This window comes from Eurosta solidaginis, chromosome 2 (genome assembly GCF_040869045.1).
Source record: "Eurosta solidaginis isolate ZX-2024a chromosome 2, ASM4086904v1, whole genome shotgun sequence".
NCBI lineage: Eukaryota > Metazoa > Arthropoda > Insecta > Diptera > Tephritidae > Eurosta > Eurosta solidaginis.
The window spans coordinates 296,672,942-296,693,916 of record NC_090320.1 but is presented as its reverse complement, the minus strand read 5'-3'; the positions used below and the strand labels follow the sequence as shown (position 1 = coordinate 296,693,916).

Sequence of the window (20,975 nt, the reverse complement as noted above, 5' to 3'; positions counted from 1 at the left end):
GGCTAACATATTTGAACCGTTTGACTACTAAAAGCAGTAGGGCGATTAAAATGAGATAGGTTGTCATAGTTAGGTTAAACTGCACTGGTATATTTGGCTAGTTATTTCACTAAAAAACCTCCTAAAAAGCAGAACTTATGCTATAGGTGACGCAGTTCTTCTCAATTCTATTGCTTTTTGCATGGCAAACACATTCGCTGAAAGACTTTATAGCCTTCTGGCAGCTTCTACAAACTGTTTGTTAGCAGATCAAGACATAATATCATAGACCTTACCATAGCCTTATAATCTCGGCTATCTGTCTATCTGTCTGCATTAACGCTCAACTTTCATAGCACATGTCCTATTGTGTGGCTGTCTACCAAACAAGACCTCCGCAGTAAAGGATAGGCCCTGCAACCGCTCTTATAGCCCATTGGCAGATGGAGAACGATAGGCCGTGAGTATATTTCTTTTACGTGCATACAGTGCCAGCTTTCCTTACTCTTCCCTCCAAACTGACCTTCAACGGAAAATTTCCTAAAGGATTTAAGGGGTTGATAAGCGCTATACAAAGCTTTATAGTTTCAAAGCTTCCGCAACCCGATTGTCAATCTCACCTACGTGAGGGGAATAATGTTACAAATATGAATGTATCATAAACATGTTTAGCAGGCGAGGTTCTGACGATTTTCTAAGAAACAGTATTATATTGTAGACTAGAAAGCCTCTCGAAGCATCTGATTTCTCAGATTACAGTCAGGCGTTTGCGTGTTATGATTATTAAACTTCATATATGTCCAAAGTAATGCCACTGCAACTCAACATGAATTTTGGTATTATCTGGGAGATTTTAATATAAATACCGTCCAGCCACCCAACCACATCCGACAGAAATTGAGAAATGACTAGAGCCTTAAGCGAATGTTCATTACTACATACGTTATTCATATTTTCCTTCTTTATCAGTCCCTGAACTATTGTTTAATTCCCTCAAAATTTTATGTCTAAATTTATTTGAAGTTAGTCCAGTCCATTGCTTAAGATTTTCTTATAGGTCTGCCTTTTCCACCGTCCTTTTTATGTAGCTAAAGCAGTTATATTTGTGGCCAGGATGTTGGCCTATTAAACCAACATATGTAACAACACTACGCCCACTTTGGTAATTTGGTTATAACCTATAACCGTATATTCCGTAAAACCTTTAATAGAAACCCATATTAGTATTCTGGTGTTTATCAATGTTAGCCATTCAAATCCTTTGAATGGTATAAAGTAAAAATATTGACATAAACAAGAAAAATAAGGTGATAATTGAAGGAATATGTGGAATAACGGTATAACTCAAAAATCAACCTTTTGAGAAAAGTAAAAAAAATTTAACAATGCAGGTAAAAATAAATTTGTAATAATCCTACTTGGTAGAATTTTAGATAGTATGATTCTTTGATAATAAAAAGAAACAAATTTTATATATACATAATTTTATTAGAAAATAGATGATTTCTTCTTTTTTGAGTTGTACCGTTATTCCATAGATTGAATATCAAATATTTTGATTGAGATACTTTATTAAACAAAATAGTAGATACATTAACAACTATTGTTAAATACATTATATTCTATTATTTAGATGTGATAATAACTATTTGTTATTTCCGTTTGTTATTTTTAGCAATTTTTTTTTACTACTTTTATCATTTTTAAACTTTTTCTATTTTTAAAAATGGAGTTCTCTGTCTGCTTAGTTGTTTTTGAAACCACTTCAATTCTTTTATTTTTCAGTTCTTTCTGGTCTACGGCATTGAATATATTTTCGTACCATTTCCATGCTTCACTACTGCAAAATTTTATAAGAGAGTTATACCGTTTTTCTATAAATGAAGCTAATATCTTTGTTAAATATCACTATTATTTTCTAAGATTAATATGGTATGGGTATGTAATCATTCTCTTTTTATTTAGTTGATTTATGGAAAAACGGTGTAACTCGACTTATACCATTATTCCACACTTCCCCTCAATTGTTATCTTTTTTATACTCAGTTGAGCAGAGCTCACAGAGTATATTACATTTGATTGGATAACGGTTGGTTGTACAGGTATAAAGGAATCGAGATAGATATAGACTTCCATATATCAAAATCTTCAGGATCGAAAAAAAATTTGATTGAGCCATGTCCGTCCGTCCGTCCGTCCGTCCGTTAACACGATAACTTGAGTAAATTTTGAGGTATCTTGATGAAATTTGGTATGTAGGTTCCTGAGTACTCATCTCAGATCGCTATTTAAAATGAACGATATCGGAATATAACCACGCCCACTTTTTCGATATCGAAAATTTCGAAAAACCGAAAAAGTGCGATAATTCATTACCAAAGACAGATAAAGCGATGAAGCTTGGTAGGTGGGTTGAACTTATGACGCAGAATAGAAAATTAGTAAAATTTTGGACAATGGGCGTAGCGAAATTTGGCAGGAACGTTACTCCTATTATTGTATGTACGCTTAATAAAAATTAGCAAAATCGGAGAAGGACCACGCCCACTTTAAAAAATAATTTTATATCTTTACAGTATATTAGTAAATTATGTCACCATTTAACTCCAGTAATGATATGGTGCAACAAAATACAAAAATAAAAGAAAATTTCAAAACGGGCGTGGCTCCGCCCTTTTTCATTTAATTTGTCTAGGATACTTTTAATGCCATAAGTCGAACAAAAATTGACCAATCCTTGTGAAATTTGGCAGGGGCATAGATTTGATGGCGCTAACTGTTTCGTGTGAAAATGGGCGGTTAGAGCCACACCCAGTTTTTATACACAGTCGTCCGTCTGTCCTTCCGCTCGGCCGTTAACACGATAACTTGAGCAAAAATCGACATATCTTTACTGAACTTAGTTCACGTGCTTCCTGAACTCACTTTATCTTGGTATAAAAAATGAACGAAATGCGACTATGACCACGCCCACTTTTTCGATATCGAAAATTACGAAAAATGAAAACAATGCCATAATTCTATACCAAATACGCAAAAAGGGATGAAACATGGTAATTGGATTGGTATATTGACGCGAAATATAACTTTAGAAAAAACTTTGTAAAATGGTTGTGACATCTACCATATTAAGTAGAAGAAAATGAAAAAGTTCTGCAGTGCGAAATAAAAAACCCGTGAAAGTATTACATATATAAATAAATTAGCGGTATCCAACCGATAATGTTCTGGGTCACCCTGATCCACACTTTGGTCGATATCTGGAAAACGCCTTCACATATACAACTACCACCATTCGGTTTTAAAACTCTCATTAATACCTTTAATTTGATACCAATATCGTACAAACACATTCTAGAGTCACCCCTGGTCCACGTTTATGGCGATATTTCGCAACGGCTTCCACCTATAGAACTAAAGTCCACTCCCTTTAAAATACTCAGCAACACCTTTCTTTTGATACCCATATTGTACAAACACATTCTAGAGTCACCCCTGGTCCACCTTTATGGCGATATCTCGAAAAGGCGTCCACCTATAGAACTAAGCCCCACGCCCTTTTAAAATACTCATTAACACCTTTCATTTGACACCCATATCGTACAAACATATTCTAGAGTCACCCCTGGTCAACCTTTATGGCGATATCTCGAAAAAGCGACCACCTATAGAACGAAGACCCACTCCCTTTTAAAAATACTCATTAACACCTTTCATTTGATACCCATATCATACAAACAAAGTCTAAGTTGCGATACCTCGAAAAGGCGTCCACCTATGGAACTAAGGCCCACCGCCTTTAAAATACTCATTAACACCTTTCTTTTGATACCCATATTATACAAACGCATTCTAGATTCACCCCTGGTCCACCTTTATGGCGATACCTCGAAAAGGCGACCACCTATACAACTACCACCACTCCCTTTTAAAACCCTCATTAATACCTTTAATTTTATACCCATATCGTACAAACACATTCTAGAGTCACCCTTGTTCCACCTTTATGGCGATATCTCTGAAAAGGCGACCACCTATACAACTACCACCACTCCCTTTTAAAACCCTCATTAATACCTTTAATTTTATACCCATATCGTACAAACACATTCTAGAGTCACCCTTGTTCCACCTTTATGGGGATATCTCTGAAAAGGCGACCACCTATACAACTACCACCACTCCCTTTTAAAACCCTCATTAATACCTTTAATTTGATGCCCATATCGTACAAACAAATTCCAGGGTCACCCCTGGTCCACCTTTAAGGCGATATCTCGAAACGGCGTCCAGCTATGGAACTAAGGATCACTCCCTTTAAAATACTCAGCAACACCTTTCTTTTGATACCCATATTATACAAACGCATTCTAGATTCACCCCTGGTCCACCTTTATGGCGATACCTCGAAAAGGCGACCACCTATACAACTACCACCACTCCCTTTTAAAACCCTCATTAATACCATTAATTTTATACCCATATCGTACAAACACATTCTAGAGTCACCCTTGTTCCACCTTTATGGCGATATCTCTGAAAAGGCGACCACCTATACAACTACCACCACTCCCTTTTAAAACCCTCATTAATACCTTTAATTTTATACCCATATCGTACAAACACATTCTAGAGTCACCCTTGTTCCACCTTTATGGCGATATCTCTGAAAAGGCGACCACCTATACAACTACCACCACTCCCTTTTAAAACCCTCATTAATACCTTTAATTTGATGCCCATATCGTACAAACAAATTTCAGGGTCACCCCTGGTCCACCTTTAAGGCGATATCTCGAAACGGCGTCCAGCTATGGAACTAAGGATCACTCCCTTTAAAATACTCAGTAACACCTTTCTTTTGATACCCATATTGTACAAACAAATTCTAGGGTCACCCCTGGTCCACCTTTATGGCGATATCTCGAAACGGCGTCCACCTATGGAACTAAGGACTACTCCCTTTTGTCATGTAGTAGTTTTCGCACTTACCTTACCACACACCTATTCACGTATTAAAATAAAGCAATACTGAATTCATGGATGGCTACGCATGTAAGCGTGGATAATATTAGTTTGCGTTTTTAATTAACTTTTAAAAGAATTCACAGAGTTTAATGAATAATATTTTAGTCAAATATATGTTTATTGAAAAATGTATGATCGTTGATTGCTGAAGGTTCAACTTTTCTTCACGGCGGCTACTACACGACTCTGCTCTCGTTTTTGTACATCAACGACAGTTGTAGCGTATGTAGGGTTGTCGTAGGTTTAGATCAGGGTCGTATTACAATGGCATTTTTAGTGTTGGATAGAGGTTACGTGACACTTTTAAAATACTCATTAACACCTTTCATTTGATACCCATATCGTGCAAAAAAATTCTAGAGTCAACCCTGATCCACCTTTATGGCGATATCCCTAAATGGCGTCCACCTATAGAACTATGGCCCACTCCATCATAAAATACTCTTTAGTGCCTTTCGTTTGATAGACATGTCATACAAACATATTCCAGGGTTTCACTCGGTTCATTTTCCTACATGCTTATTTTCCCTTATGTTGTCACCATAGCTCTCAACTGAGTATGTAATGTTCGGTTACACCCGAACTTAACCTTCCTTACTTGTTATTGCTTCGTTTGTAAATATTAAAAGCAATTAGCGCTTCTGCTATCTCTTTATGTGTATTGTTTGCTTTCCATTTTGGCTTCTCCAAATGCATTTAAAATGTTTGTTTGTCATTGTTTATATTTTACTCTTTGTGCTACAGTGTAAAGAGAAATATTGTATGGTTTTTTTTTTTTTTTTTTTTTATTGGAAGCCACAGACCTACTTAATTGTTTTATTATTATTTGTTGTTATTTTCTGTGCAATTGCAGTTCGTTGTTACAGTAAAACATATTTTGTTTTTGCCATTATCAACTTTTGTTGCTATCTATCGTGCTTTGTTTTATTATACTGTTTCTCTGTTTATGTTTCTTTGCAAATTACGTTGTCTGTACATAATTTTTTGTTTTTGTTTGTTTATAATTTTTTTTACCACCTGGCTTTCACATGATGAGCGATTGCAACAAACACACTCAATAAAAAAATGAGGAAAAAATCGCAAATGCATGTAATATGTGTCACGCTGGTTATTTGGTGGGTCTGTTATACCATTTTATATGTATGTTATGTTAAAGTGTATGTAAGTACAATAAAAAAAAAAATATCTAAATTCCATTAAAAAATGAGAGAAATAGCTAAGATGGCGTAATTTTACCCACACTACCAGTACCAGCAGCAGTCAGAAGCAGAAATAATGTTGGTAAACAATAAACTTGTACATACAAACAAACAAACAGTTAGCTCCCAGCAATAGTTGGGAGTGTATTTATGTATACTATATACACGCGATTAAGTCAAAATGGGGTTGTGAATTTGTCCCAGATGATGATTGCATACAATTATGAATAGTTTTTCCATTTGTTTTCTCTACCAATATTTGAATATCATGTCTTTTGATTAGCTGGTTTGGTTTTTTAAGAGTCGCATAACTTCGAGATCTAAAAAGGGGCAATTACTTCGTTGGACATCACAATGTTAAAAGTGTCAGTTGGAAGTACTTCGAGGGAACTGACTTAGAACTATTAGCGATTCTTAGTGTAATAATTCTCTGCTAGTGTAGCACGATTCGCTGCAGGGAAGCTAACATAACTTTAATTTAACGAAAGACTTAAGAAACGAACTCGCTTTATAGTCTACCCTAGTTGGTTCTTTCAGCTCTCTCGTGAATTTGCGTGTTTATTTCGAAAAATAGTTTCCTCTGAATAAGAAAAGGGGTAGCTTAAGCTACAAAAAGAGCTCTTCTGCATAACACCATGTGACCTAGTTCTAAAGTTAGAATCTAAGAGTAAAACATGGAGGTAACATTTATTTTCCAGAAAAGAAAACGTCATTAATGTAGGTACTTGCCTTCGTCGAAGAAAATGTTTCTCAGCGAGAAGCAAGTTTATTAGCTGAACAGCAGAAGCTTGAAACTTGCAATATAGTTCAGAACTCGATGGCAATGCAATAATAAGAAAAAACTCCGATAGGTGGCGCATGGATCGAAATATTTAAAAAAATCGTATTTGTGGTCCGATTTGGTCCATATTTGGAACATAAATTACATACATGAATAGAAAGCGACCTATGGTGTCCGATTTGGCTCATATTTGGAACAAATATTACATACAGTTCGGTAGAAGTAACATCAAAATCTTTGGAGCTCGAGGGGGGGGGGGGGGGGGGGGAAAGCATACATGGTGCAGAGTCGAGTAAAGTCTTTGGAAGGATTATGTATTGAGGACTTAGATTGTAACAAATTGTTAGGAAAGAGTCACCGTAATAACGAGTCACTAAGTGAACTAAATGGAATGAGAAATAATAGGCAATTAAATAAAGACTAAAAACTTGAAAAAAAATAATTAAAAAAAAAGTTTTAAGTTAAACGGTTTTATTGAAAACAATACTTATGTGAAGTAATTATAATAAATATTAAAAGCTAGAAAATAATTAGGTCTTCATCAATCTAGGGCGTTGATCAGACAAATAAATAAGAGCGTGGGTTGCGTCAAATTTCTATTGATAGTCATAAGTAAGACCAACTGAACCCTAATAAGGTTATGCTACGCCTCACATTTTTAGAAATTTAACGCGCCCATGCTTTTATTTAATTGTCTGATCAACGCCCTAGATTGATGAGGTGTGTCATTACTACTAACTAGGACCTACCTAATTATTTTCAAGCTTTTAATGTTATTATTACTTCATATAAGTATCGTTTTCAATAAAACCGTTTAACTTAAACAGTTTTGTTTTTATTGTTGTATTTTGAATAGTTTCTTGTTTGTTGAAGAAGTGGTTACTCTTTCCGAACCAGTTATTTAATAAGGATTGGTTACTTTTTGAAAACGTTACTTTTTTTGTAGCTTTTTTATAACCGGTTACTTTCTTAGAAAAGAGTTCCTCTTTAAAACCTCTAACTTTTTAAACCGGTTACTATTTTAAAACCGATAACTTTTTATAACCTTTAACTTTTTTAAAACCGTTAACTTTTTTAACATTATATACTCTTTTTAATACCGAATATTTTTTAGAACCGGTTTCTTCGGCGGAACTGTTAGTTAATTGGAACTGGTAAGCTTTCCTAACCTGTTACTTAACCGTAACGGGTGACTACTCGTAGCTAGTAAGTTTTCTCAACCAATTACTTAGTCAGAACTGGCTTTTTCAGAACTAAGTACTATTACGGAACCCGTAAATTTTTCGAAACGATGAATTTTATATCATCGTTATTATCAATTTTTGGGAAGCCCTTACTTTTTTTATTCGCATCTGGTTAATTTTTTTGAGATCGGTTTCGATTTTTCGTACGGTAAGCCTGTATTGGCTGCCGCCTATTGGAAACGGATTAAACTTTCAGTATTGAAAACTATTTTCGAGAGAGGTGACTACGTTTGTGAAACTTGTTATTACGCCAAATGTGCTGATTATCTCGAGTTTTTGTGTAGATTGCTTTTTCGAAAACGGCCGCTGTTTCACAAACGGCTACTTTTTCGGTACAAGAATAGTTAGGAAATTAACCAAATAATCTTAAAGTTGGTACCGAAGTGATGCATTAACTTTCTTGCGTTAACTTTTAGTGTGTATAGATTTCAACGCAATAAACGACAAAATTATCAGTTATAAGCCATCGCTTTCCTACCTCCTCTATCAATATGATTACAACTTTTTGTATACCTAAGAAAGAGTTAAGTATCGAGCTCGGAAAATACTGAATCTGCTAATCATATGACAAACTCTCTTACTGAAATGTAGACATAAAAAACAGACATACAATATATGCTATAATCTACCTTTTACCTTAAGTATCCTACTTATTGACATACACACACAAACACAGCTTAAGCGAACCCTTTGCATTGATATTAGCTTACCTCATTGCGGTCGTGCTGAAGCTTCCGTCTTATTTTCACTTTCATCTGCATTACTGATTTGTTGGTTTTGGTATTTTGCAAATGATCATTTTGCATCGAAACTTGCACAGTTATGTATATGAATTAACAACTCAATATTTTTTTAAATTACGTATGCGCCGAAAGTGAAATTTTTTAGAGTAAACTGAAAGGTGTTTATTGATGGATGGCAATTTTGCAAAAGAGGAACTATCAACATTTAACACAAAATGTTATATCTACAGAGCTACTACAGTGATTTTATAGGTATGTACAGTAGACTGGGTCGATTTATTAACCGATATCGCGCCATCGATAGGATTTGGGCTCAGGAAAAAAAGTTCCACTACGCATACCCAAAAAATAATTTTCGAGCCTGCGAAATTTAATTTTTTTGACGTTTTTTTCGACTTTGATTTTTAAGGTTTTTTTCATGACCTACTAAAAAAAATTTCATATGTATACTCTGTCCGACCAAAAAATGTCCGCTAAAAATGGTGGCGAAATTTTACAATCAAAAGAAAATTTTTTAGTAGGTCATGAAAAAAACCTTAAAAATCAAAGTTGGAAAAAAGTAAAAAAAAAAATGAAATTTCGCCGGCCCGAAAATCATTTCTTTGGGTATGCTTATTGGAACTTTTTTTCCTGAGCCCAAATCCTACCGAAAAATCGATGGCGCGATGTCGGTTAACTTTCGTCCATACAAATCGCTCCCCCCTAATATACCGATATATTTAGTTGTTTCGCTTGGTCGCTTACACAACAAAATGGGGCATGTCTATAGTTACAATGAAGTTTGCTTAATAATTTGCGAATCATCCGATACTACTCCGCTTTTTGTTTACTTTGGAATATAATCAATTACTGTCAATGATGAAATTGTGAATTTACACACACTGGATATTTTAAAAAGCTGTTGCTGAAATAATGACATGTTTGTTTTTTTTTCGAAAATTTGTACCTTTTGTCGTTTAAAGTTTCCGCTGTCATATACGCAATGAGAGCATAGTTGTGCTATGGAATGTGAACCCCTGACCGCAAACGTATCAGGCACCACCATCAGCATATGCACGAGTTGCATTACATTCAACAAATCATTTTTAATCACCAATTAAACTGCGTTCATATTCATTACTTTAATATTAGAAAAAATTGCTATCGCCATCGCTTCCTATGCAAAGAAAGATGTTGGTTTCCCTATTACCACTTTTACTTGATTCAATTTGCCGCTTTTAAAATTAAAACTGTTGAGAAACCTTTTATATAATTTTTATCGTTTTATATAATTTTTGTCGTAATAGAAAGTCGCAATTGTGAAAGAGTCATGTTTGGCTAAGAACTATTTTACTGGCAGTACGCAACAACAAATATTTTTAGCAGTCTCTATAATAAATACAACAAAGAACCTAGTTATAGCCAGTTAACTACAGAAAAGTATTTCAGTTTCAATAACCTACACTCCTATTCCTAGCATACAACTACCAATGTAATTAAATATTCTACTTAAACAAAATCTTTAAATTAATCCCCGGTAACACTTGGAAAAGAGACAAAAAAATATTGTATCTAACTTGCCATGAACTCGGTCGGCCTATTTTGACTTACTGGTTGCCAGGATCTTCTTAAAGCAATAGCTTAAGTTACAAGTCTGTAATAGTATAGACAGTAGATTCAATGGCGCGAAATAGCAAAATTATAGAACATGGCACTATGCTTTGGAAGTAGTTTATATTATGCTTTTACCTTGTTGGAAACTGTGCAATAAATGTCCACTGTTGTTGTTGTTGTATTAACAATAAAGACACTTCCCGACGTGCTTGGGGAGTGTTAGTGATGTTGATGGTCCTTTGCCGGATATAGAACCGGCACGTTCCCGTAACAAAGTACCATTAAGGTACTAGCCCGACTATCTCGTGAACGATTAATCTAACCCTATTAAACGTTCTAGACCATAACGCTCCCTCCCGTACCGACAAGTTCCATGAGGAACTTGGGGTCGCCAGAGCCTCGCCTGCTAAATATGTATATATTACATTCACATTTGTAACGAAAGGAGAGTTGGTGAGATTGTAAATTGGGTTGCGGAAGCTTTGAAGTTATAAAGCTTTATATTGCGCTTTTCAACCCCTTGAATCCCAATCTTTTTTTCAATGCGCACTGTTGTTGTTGTTGTTGTAGCGATTAGGTTACTCCCCGAAGGCTTTGGGGAGTGTTATCGATGTGATGGTCCTTTGTCGGATACAGATCCGATACGCTCTGGTAACACAGCACCATTAACGTACTGGCCCGACCATCTCGGGAACGATTTATATGGCCACATTAAACCTTCAGGCCAACCCTCCCTCCCCACCCCCAAGTTCCATGAGGAGCTTGGGGTCGCCAGAGCCTCGTCTGTTAGTGAAACGGGATTCGCCGCTCGAAGTTGTGGTTGACAATTTGGTTGGAGAAGCTATATATTGCGCTACACAACCCCTTGAATCCCTTGAATCAATGCCCACTCATCCCTTATTGTAGAGAAAGAATGAAAACACTTTTAGACATTAGACAAAAATTGAAACTTGACATAACCGTCGGATGTAACATCTGTTCAAAGCCCTCAAAGCAGACGAATCGCCTTTTCACATTCTTAATAATAATATTCTACCGGGAACCGTGAACTTTATTTTATTTTAAAAGTTTCTTATCCCTCCTTACCTCTCTCTTTAATATTCATTTTTGCTCGTATACCTGTTTTCCACATTATTATTTGCTCTTCTCTCCCCACATCCACTCTCACCGTGATCTTTTTATATATGTAGGTGGTCACTGACTAACTATTAGACATCTCAGTTCAAAAGGTTGAGAAATATATACAGCAAATTAGAATTTTCTATGTACGGAGGCTCGGCATTCGCACTTATCAACGAAAAGCTACCGATTTGTCATGAAAAAGTAATCTATTTGTTATCGAAAAGATATTGATTTAACTACCGGCCTGTTATCAATTTGTTAGAAAAAAATGCTGATTTATTATGAAAAAATTATCGACTTTATGTCGAAAAGTTATAAACTTTTTATCGGAGCGCAAACTAGTTTCGGAATGTCATATATTTGTTATAAAACAAATACCAATAAAATTTCAATACAATACCGATGAAATATCTACAAACCGGTTATAAAAAGCTGATCAGAAACCAATAAGAAGCCGATAACCACGTGATAATAAGCTAATAACAAACTGATAGATCAACGGTAATAATATTCGATCGATATGAGACGATAGTAAAAAAGAATTGTCGGTATCAGTTGATTAGATAAGAAATCAATAAATCGCTTCTCAGAAAGCCTGAGATTATTTTCTTCTAGTAAATTTACCTCTGTTGTGGTTTAACTTTAACTTCTGATCGAGCTCTAGTTAACTTAAAAAATATGTATGCAAGCCTTTTTTGCTACTTTACCTCATATAACTTTCTACTGGACGTTAGAAAAAAATATTCCGGCGAACTTCTGATGTCTGTAATTAAAACTGCTTCGGAGTCTCTAACTTCAACATCAAATTTTTTGCTCAGGAACACTGAGATTCAATCTCAAATATCCGTATCTATATACTTAATGCGAGAGCTCTCTTCCACTGTTGCTTTAAAAGATATTTGCTTATATTTTCTCAAAACTCCTACAAATTATTCAATTATTCTTAAAATCAAAGGACGTCTTAGTGAGTCACGAATTGCGCGCCAAATAATGAACGTGCTTGAACAGATGTAAATAAACAAAAAAGAAGAAATTTAATAAGTAGTAATACAATAACTTAATTATATAGACTGTGCTAAGTAAATTTTGTAGCTCGCCAAAAAAAAAAAAAAAAAAACATGCACACGTACCACCAAAATTACCTGCAGCGAGTTGTTTGGTAATATAAACCGTCACGCGTAATGACTTACAACGAACGTGCGCCAATCAAATGAAACGTGATGAAGAATTATTGTATAATGATGACGGAGTATTATACTAATAAAAAGATGATAAAAAAGTGTTAAGGACTACATTTATATAAATGGAACAAAAAATAGCAGGCAATTTTTCCTTTGATACAGACATAGTCTTGTTGAATTTTGACTAAAAAATTTAACAATAGCTTTTGTAAAAAAGTTTGGGATATAAAACTATAAAAGTGGAGCGCAATCTTCCAACTTAAGGTGAACCATGTACTTGGGATTAACTAATTGATTATTTAAAATTTAAACACGCACTGTACCTTTATAATTTTAAATCCCAAAATTCTTTTACAAGAGCTATTGTTAAAGTTTTTAAGCCAAAATTCAACAAGACTATGTCTATATTAAAGGAAACATTTCCTTCTATTTTTTGACCCATTTATATAAAGGTAGTCCTTAAATTTTTTATCATCTTTTTATTTTAAATTTTTTAGTACTGCCTACAAAAAGGCAATTGCAACTTTGATTAGTAATTTAAGTAATTCCTAAGTGAAAATTCTTATCTTTATTTATTTGTTCAAAATAGCAAGATTTAAGAGAATTTGTGGAAATTTCGCTGACAACACTGGCGAAAACAACAGAATTCCACCTCGCATAATAACAAGATAATTCCCCATCGTTTGTCAGCTACTTAATTTGCACAGCTGAAAATCGTAGTGAAATTTGCGTACGCCTAAAAGTATGCAAGGACGTGCATTGTGTTGGGCCTTCAACGAGGTGGAATTCTACATCGCCTGCAACACTCAGGGGGCTAGCCATGAAGGTATGGCCCAATCTTCTAAATAGTTCGTCTTGTGCGGTACGCAGCTCAAATTTGTGTACTCAGTTGAGCAGAGCTCACAGAGTATATTAACTTTGATTGGATAACGGTTGGTTGTACAGGTATAAAGGAATGGAGATAGATATAGACTTCCATATATCAAAATCATCAGGATCGAAAAAAAATTTGATTGAGCCATGTCCGTCCCTCCGTCTGTCCGTTAACACGATAACTTGAGTAAATTTTGAGGTATATTGATGAAATTTGGTATATAGGTTCCCGAGCACTCATCTCAGATCGCTATTTAAAATGAACAATATCGGACTATAACCACGCCCACTTTTTCGAAATCGCAAATTTCGAAAAACCGAAAAAGTGCGATAATTCATTACCAAAGACGGATAAAGCGACGAAATTTGGTAGGTGAGTTGAACTGATGACGCCGAATAGCAAATTAGAAAAATTTTGGACAATGGGCGTGGCACCACCCACTTTTAAGAGAAGGTAATTTAAAATTTTGCAAGCTGTAATTTGGCATTCGTTGAAGATATCATGATGAAATTTGGCAGGAACGTTACTCCTATTACTATATGTATGCTTAGCGAAAATTATCAAAATCGGAGAACGATCACGCCCACTTTAAAAAAAAAATTTTTTTTTAAGTCAAATTTTAACAACAAATTTAATATCTTTCCAGTATTTAAGTAAATTATGTCAACATTCAACTCCAGTAATGATATCGTGCAACAAAATGCAAAAATAAAAGAAAATTTCAAATGGGCGTAGCTCCGCCCTTTTTCATTTAATTTTTCTAGGATACTTTTAATGCCATAAGTCGAACAAAAATTGACCAATCCTTGTGAAATTTGGTAGTGGCTTAGATTCTGGGACAATAACCTATTTCTGTGAAAAAGGGCGAAATCGGTGGAAGCCACTCCCAGTTTTTATACACAGTCGACCACCTGTCCTTCCGCTCGGCCGTTAACACGATAACTTGAGCAAAAATCGATATATCTTTACTAAACTCAGTTCACGTACTTATCTGAACTCACTTTGTATTGGTAAAAAAAATAGCCGAAATCCGACTATGACCACGCCCACTTTTTCGATATCGAAAATTACCAAAAACGAAAAAAATGCCATAATTCTATACCAAATACGAAAAAAGGGATGAAACATGGTATTTGGATTGGTTTATTGACGCAAAATATAACTTTGGAAAAAAACTTTCTAACATCGGTGTGACACCTACCATATTAAGTAGAATGAAATGAAAAAGTTCTGCAGGGCGAAATAAAAAACCCATGAAATCTTGGCAGGAATACTGTTCGTGGTATTATATATATATATAAATTAGCGGTATCCAACAGATGATGTTCTGGGTCACCTTGGTCCACATTTTGGTCGATATCTGGAAAACGCCTTCACATATACAACCACCATCACTCCCTTTTAAAAGCCCCATTAATACCTTTAATTTGATACCCATATCGTAAAACCATATTCTAGAGTCACCCCTGGTTCACCTTTATGGCGATATATCGAAAAGGCATCCACCTATAGAACTAAACCCCACTCCCTTTCAAAATACTCATTAACATCTTTCATTTGATACCCATAACGTACAAACAAAGTCTAGAGTCACCCCTGGTCCACCTTTATGGCGATATCTCGAAAAGACGACCACCCATACAACTACCACCACTCCCTTTTAAAACCCTAATTAATACCTTTAATTTGATACCCATATCGTACAAACACATTCTAGACTCACCCCTGGTCCACCATCATGGCGATATCTCGAAAAGGCGTCCACCTATACAACTACCACCACTCCCTTTTAAAACCCTCATTAATACCTTTAATTTGATACCGATATCGTACAAACACATTCTAGAGTCACCCCTGGTCCACCTTTATGGCGATATCTCGAAAGGCGTCCACCTATTAGAACTAAGCCCACGCCCTTTTAAAATACTCATTAGCACCTTTCGTTTGATACCCATATTGTAGAAACGCATTCTAGAGTCTCCCCTGGTCCACCTTTATGCCGATATCTCGAAAACGCGACCACCTATACAACTACCACCACTCCCTTTTAAAACCCTCATTAATACCTTTAATTTGATACCCATATCGTACAAACACATTCTAGAGTCACCCCTGGTCCACCTTTATGGCGATATCTCGGAAAGGCGTCCACCTATAGAACTAAGCCCCACACCCTTTTAAAATACTCATTAACACCTTTCATTTGATACCCATATTGTACAAACGCATTCTAGAATCACCCATGGTCCACCTTTATGCCGATATCTCGAAAAGGCGTCCACATATAGAACTAAGCCCCACGCCCTTTTAAAATACTCACTAAAACCTTTCGTTTGATAGCCATATTGTACAAACGCATTCCAGAGCCACCCCTGGTCCACCTTTACGCCGATATCTCGAAAAGGCGACCACCTATACAACTACCACCACTCCTTTTTAAACCCCTCATTAGTACCTTTAATTTTATACCCATATCGTACAAACACATTCTAGAATCACACCTGGTCCACCTTTATGGCGATATCTCGAAAAGGCATCCACCTATAGAACTAAGCCCCACGCCCTTTTAAAATGCTCACTAACACCTTTCATTTGATAGGCATATTGTACAAACGCGTTATAGAGTCACCTCTGGTCCACCTTTATGCCGATATCTCGAAAAGGCGACCACCTATACAACTACCACCACTCCCTTTTAAAACACTCATTAATACCTTTAATTTGATACCCATATCGTACAAACACATTCTAGAGTCACCCCTGGTCCACCTTTATGGCGATATCTCGAAAAGGCGTCCACCTATAGAACTAAGACCCACGACCTTTTAAAATACTCATTAACACCTTTAGTTTGATCCCCATATTGTACAAACGCATTCTAGAGTCACGCCTGGTCCACCTTTATGCCGATATCTCGAAAAGGCGACCACCTATATAACTCCCACCACTCCCTTTTAAAACCCCCATTAATACCTTTAATTTGATACACATATCGTACAAACACATTCTAGAATCTCCCCTGGTCCACCCTAATGGCGATATCTCGAAAAGGCGTCCACCTATAGAACTAAACCCCACTCTCATTTGAAATACTCATTAACACCTTTCGTTTGATACCCATATCGTACAAACACATTCTAGAGTCAACCCTGATCCACCTTTATGGCGATATCCTTAAATGGCGTCCACCTATAGAACTATGGCCCACTCCCTCATAAAATATTCTTTAATACCTTTCATTTGATACACATGTCATATAAACATATTCCAGCGCTACCCTCGGTTCATTTTCCTACATGGTTATTTTCCCTTATGTTGTCACCATAGCTCTCAACTGAGTATGTAATGTTCGGTTACACCCGAACTTAACCTTCCTTACTTGTTTGATCAAACATTGCACTGTCACCGAGTTTTAAACTATATTTCAGGTTTCAAGTGTCTAGATATCCAGGAAGTTAGTTAAAAATAGATTGCAAAATTCCCAATTGAAAAATAGTTTTCTCAATATCTCGATCCATGTGCCACCTAGCGGAATTTTTTTGATATAATATTCCATTGCCACTGGGTTCTGATTTACGGCCCAAGTTTCATGTCTCTAGCTCATCGGCAAGCTCCTCGAAAACCGATCGCAATATTTCCCCCCTTTTTAAAGGATTTGCTGTTATCTTGACTAGCGCCCCACCTAGTGGAAGTTTGTTTTCTATAAGTAATATTTCACCAGGCCTCTAACTAAGTGCTAAGTTACAAATCTCTAGCTAACCGGGAAGATAGTTAAAAATGGATTGAAATATTCCCAAATTAAAATTTGTTTTCTTACTATCTCGATCAGCGTGCCACCTAGTGAATTTTTTTTGATCAAGTGTTGCATTGTCACTGGGTTACGGCTCAAGTTTCATATCTCCAGCTCACCGGGAAGTTACTAAAAAATTGATTGCGAAATTCCCCTCGTTTTTCAAGGATTTGTAGTTATCTCATTTAGCGCGTCTCCTAGCGGAATTTTGTTTGCTGTAAATTGTATTGTCACCGGGTCTCGAACTATGTGCTAACTTACAAGTTTCTAGGTAACCGGCAAGTTTGTTAAAAATGGATTGAAAATTCCCAAATTAAAATTGATTTTCCTAATATCTCGATCCATGCACCACCTAGAGGAATTTTTTTGATAAAATATTGCATTGTCAGTCACCGGGGAGTTACGCAAAAATATATAGCAAGATTCCCTGCGTTTTTCAGGTTTTTTCGTGGATTTTCGTTTATCTCGATTCGTCTGCCACCTAGCGGCATTTTGTTTTCCACGAATTGTAGTGCCACCGACTCGCAAACTATGTGCTAAGTTTCAAGTCTTTGGATCACCGGGAAGATAGTTAAAAGTCGATCGCAAGATTTCCATTTTAAAATTAATTTTCTGTATATCTCGATCCGTGCGCCACCTAGCGAATTTTTTCCCCTTGTAATGTCTCTCAGATCTGAACTATGTTCTAAGTATCAAGTGTGTAGCTCAACGGGAAGTTACCGAAAAAGACTTTTCCGTGGGTCAAAAATTCGTATGGAAATGAGGGGACAAACATGAAAGCGACTTAATATAAAGGTATAAATATAAAAAAATAGACAAAAAATTAAGATAAACAAAAAAGGGCAAGAACAGTTAGGAAATTGATTTATGTAATCACTTTTGTTGTTGTTGTTTTTAGTTTTTATGAATAAAAAAAATACAGCAATATTAATGTTTTTTATAGAAAACTGTAGGACTGTCAATTCTGTTTATTTAACGAAAGATTCAAGCAACGAACTTAAAACAGCGCATGCCCACGCATTGCTGTAGAGTCACGCTTGAGGCCAATGTAGGCATGTTGTGAATAATGGTTAGTGCTTTGACAGCGCGAAAGTCAATACAAAGTTGCGCATCTTTAATATTTCATGAAAAACTATTAAAAAGTACGTATGTATACAAATAAATTATACATAAAACAAATTAAAAAGTAAAATTAAATTAAAATTCACCCAACTAAATAAAAAAAAACAATCAAAATAGTTTCAAGCACATTTAATTTTTTTAATAACCATTTAATTAACCCAGCAGCTATTGAGTGCATGTCGGATTATATGGCATTAAAAAGAGTGATTACATCATAAGTAATGTTGATACGTCAATTATGATTGACATCCAAGTAGCCAAAATACTTGAATACGCATTTAAAATTCCCAATTACATTGAACCGGAAGTGTGAATTTTTTTACTGTTTCTTTTATATTATCTTCTTCACCTTTTATATCTCTGTTTTGGTTGACAGCCAATAAACTGATAACTTAAGATGGTTAAAAGCTGTTGTTCAATGGTTTTGATTGTTTGTATGATTATAGTTTATCATAAAACTATACGCTTCTTTAAAACATTGAAGGCACGAAGGATGAACTACTTATCATCGCATTAAAAGGGCTTGTTGTTGGATAGAAGAAACATAAAGTATGTTACGAATATAATGATAGTTTACTTGACCACCACACCGTAGAGTTCATGTACTACCATCGGGAAAAACAACACCAAAATATTTTAGAAAACGTTTTTCTAGGCAACAGGTTGCCAAACACTCCTAGAATATTTCTGCCATGAAAAGTTTCTAAGCTAAAATCAATCTGCCTTGCAAAAATCACGTAGTACAATTAAAAGTGAAACTCAGCTTAAATCTCCTCAGTGGTGTTTTTCATTTATGTGGAAATATCTTCACACAGTGTGCTTTTGCTTTAAGATATTTTTATAAGGCATACTCGTACTCAGGTCCAAGAGATAAAAGAGATAATAGGTTGGGTTATAATGATTAACTTTTTAGGCCGACACTTAGGTCACAATTATTGTGATTCCTTTTATAGTTTTTATCCTAACTATACCTGATGCCGTGTATTGAACGAGTTCCTAATTTCATCTCCATAAGATTATTAAGAATAAATTGAAAACCTTGAAATAGCATATGCTCAACATTTTTTAGCTCCAAAGTACAACAGTACAGTGAAACTAGATACTCTATTGGGTGAGAAACAAATAATTTTACATTTTTTGTGGGGATCCGTACGATATGTCGAAAAAAAGCTTTCGATACACAAAAGGCCGAATGGTTAAAAACCTTTTTATACAGAAAACTTTTTTTATCGAATTAAAAATGTCGAAAAAAGAAAAATGACCGAAAATGGCCAAAAAAATCGAAATTGATATACTTAAAGCAGAACTCCAAGAACTAAATTTTAAGGCAGTGTTTTATTATTATGGTTGTAAATTGTGACAAAAATATGATTTTACATTGAATGGGCACAATTACTAAATTTTTGGAAATAGTATTCATCAGGGGCATAGCGACGTGGGGGGAGGGGGGGGGGGTTGAGGTTTAACCCTTAACAACTGAACTAGTGCTAGGCCACCTTCAATCATAGACTTTTTACTGTCAACATATGAGTAAAGACACTTTCGTGTGGCCTGGCTATTCAAAAAATATAAACTTGTTTTCTGGCCTAAAGATTTAACTAGAGTACTGGAGTACATCACCAATGGTCGGAAGGCAGTAAGATTTCTCTAGCCCCAGGTAAGGTCGGCTTTGTTGTTTTTACAGTTTTTTTGATTGTATCACTGATTGTCAAGGAGGTTTTCTTCCAAAGCTTTTGTTCAAAAATCTTTATCATTGCTTTAGTTCCCACTGTAAAGTACTTGTCAAAATGGGCATGTCTCTTTTGAAGTCAAACTTCTTTGCCTACAGAGCAGATCATACCATGTTATTGATTAGACTAAGATCAGAAGGGTTTGGAAAGATTTTCGCCGGAAAATTGTGATATTTATAATACATTTGGCTTCAAAGAGACAATTATTACAAAAGGAACGATCCTGATAGCACTGAACGTATCGAAATCTTACGACGTAGTTGAAACGGTAATAGCAAGTTGACCCGAAGAGAAACTAGCTGATTAGCTATGAATCATATTCAATTTTTAAAGAAACATGCATATAAAGATTAAACAATAATACACGGTCTTCGGCTTCTTGTTAATCTAAATCATGCAGTAAGTAATAAAAAGGCAATTTATGTAGAAATGGTATCAAAATAAATCCGACATGATCCCGAAACACTGAACTATTTCGGAACCATGATTTCAGAGAACAATAGAAAAAAAGATGATAAAAAATAATTTAAGGACTTCCTTTATATAAATGGACCAAAAAATAGAAGGCAATTTTTCCTTTAATACAGAC

At 35.4% G+C, this 20,975-nt stretch overlaps 1 protein-coding gene across 4 annotated transcripts in view; it reads left to right on the top strand.

The window, feature by feature from the left end:
• Positions 1–20,975, top strand: part of LOC137241257 (uncharacterized) — a 137,989-nt gene that overhangs the window by 67,718 nt on the left and 49,296 nt on the right. The gene's annotated exons all lie outside the window — the stretch shown is intronic.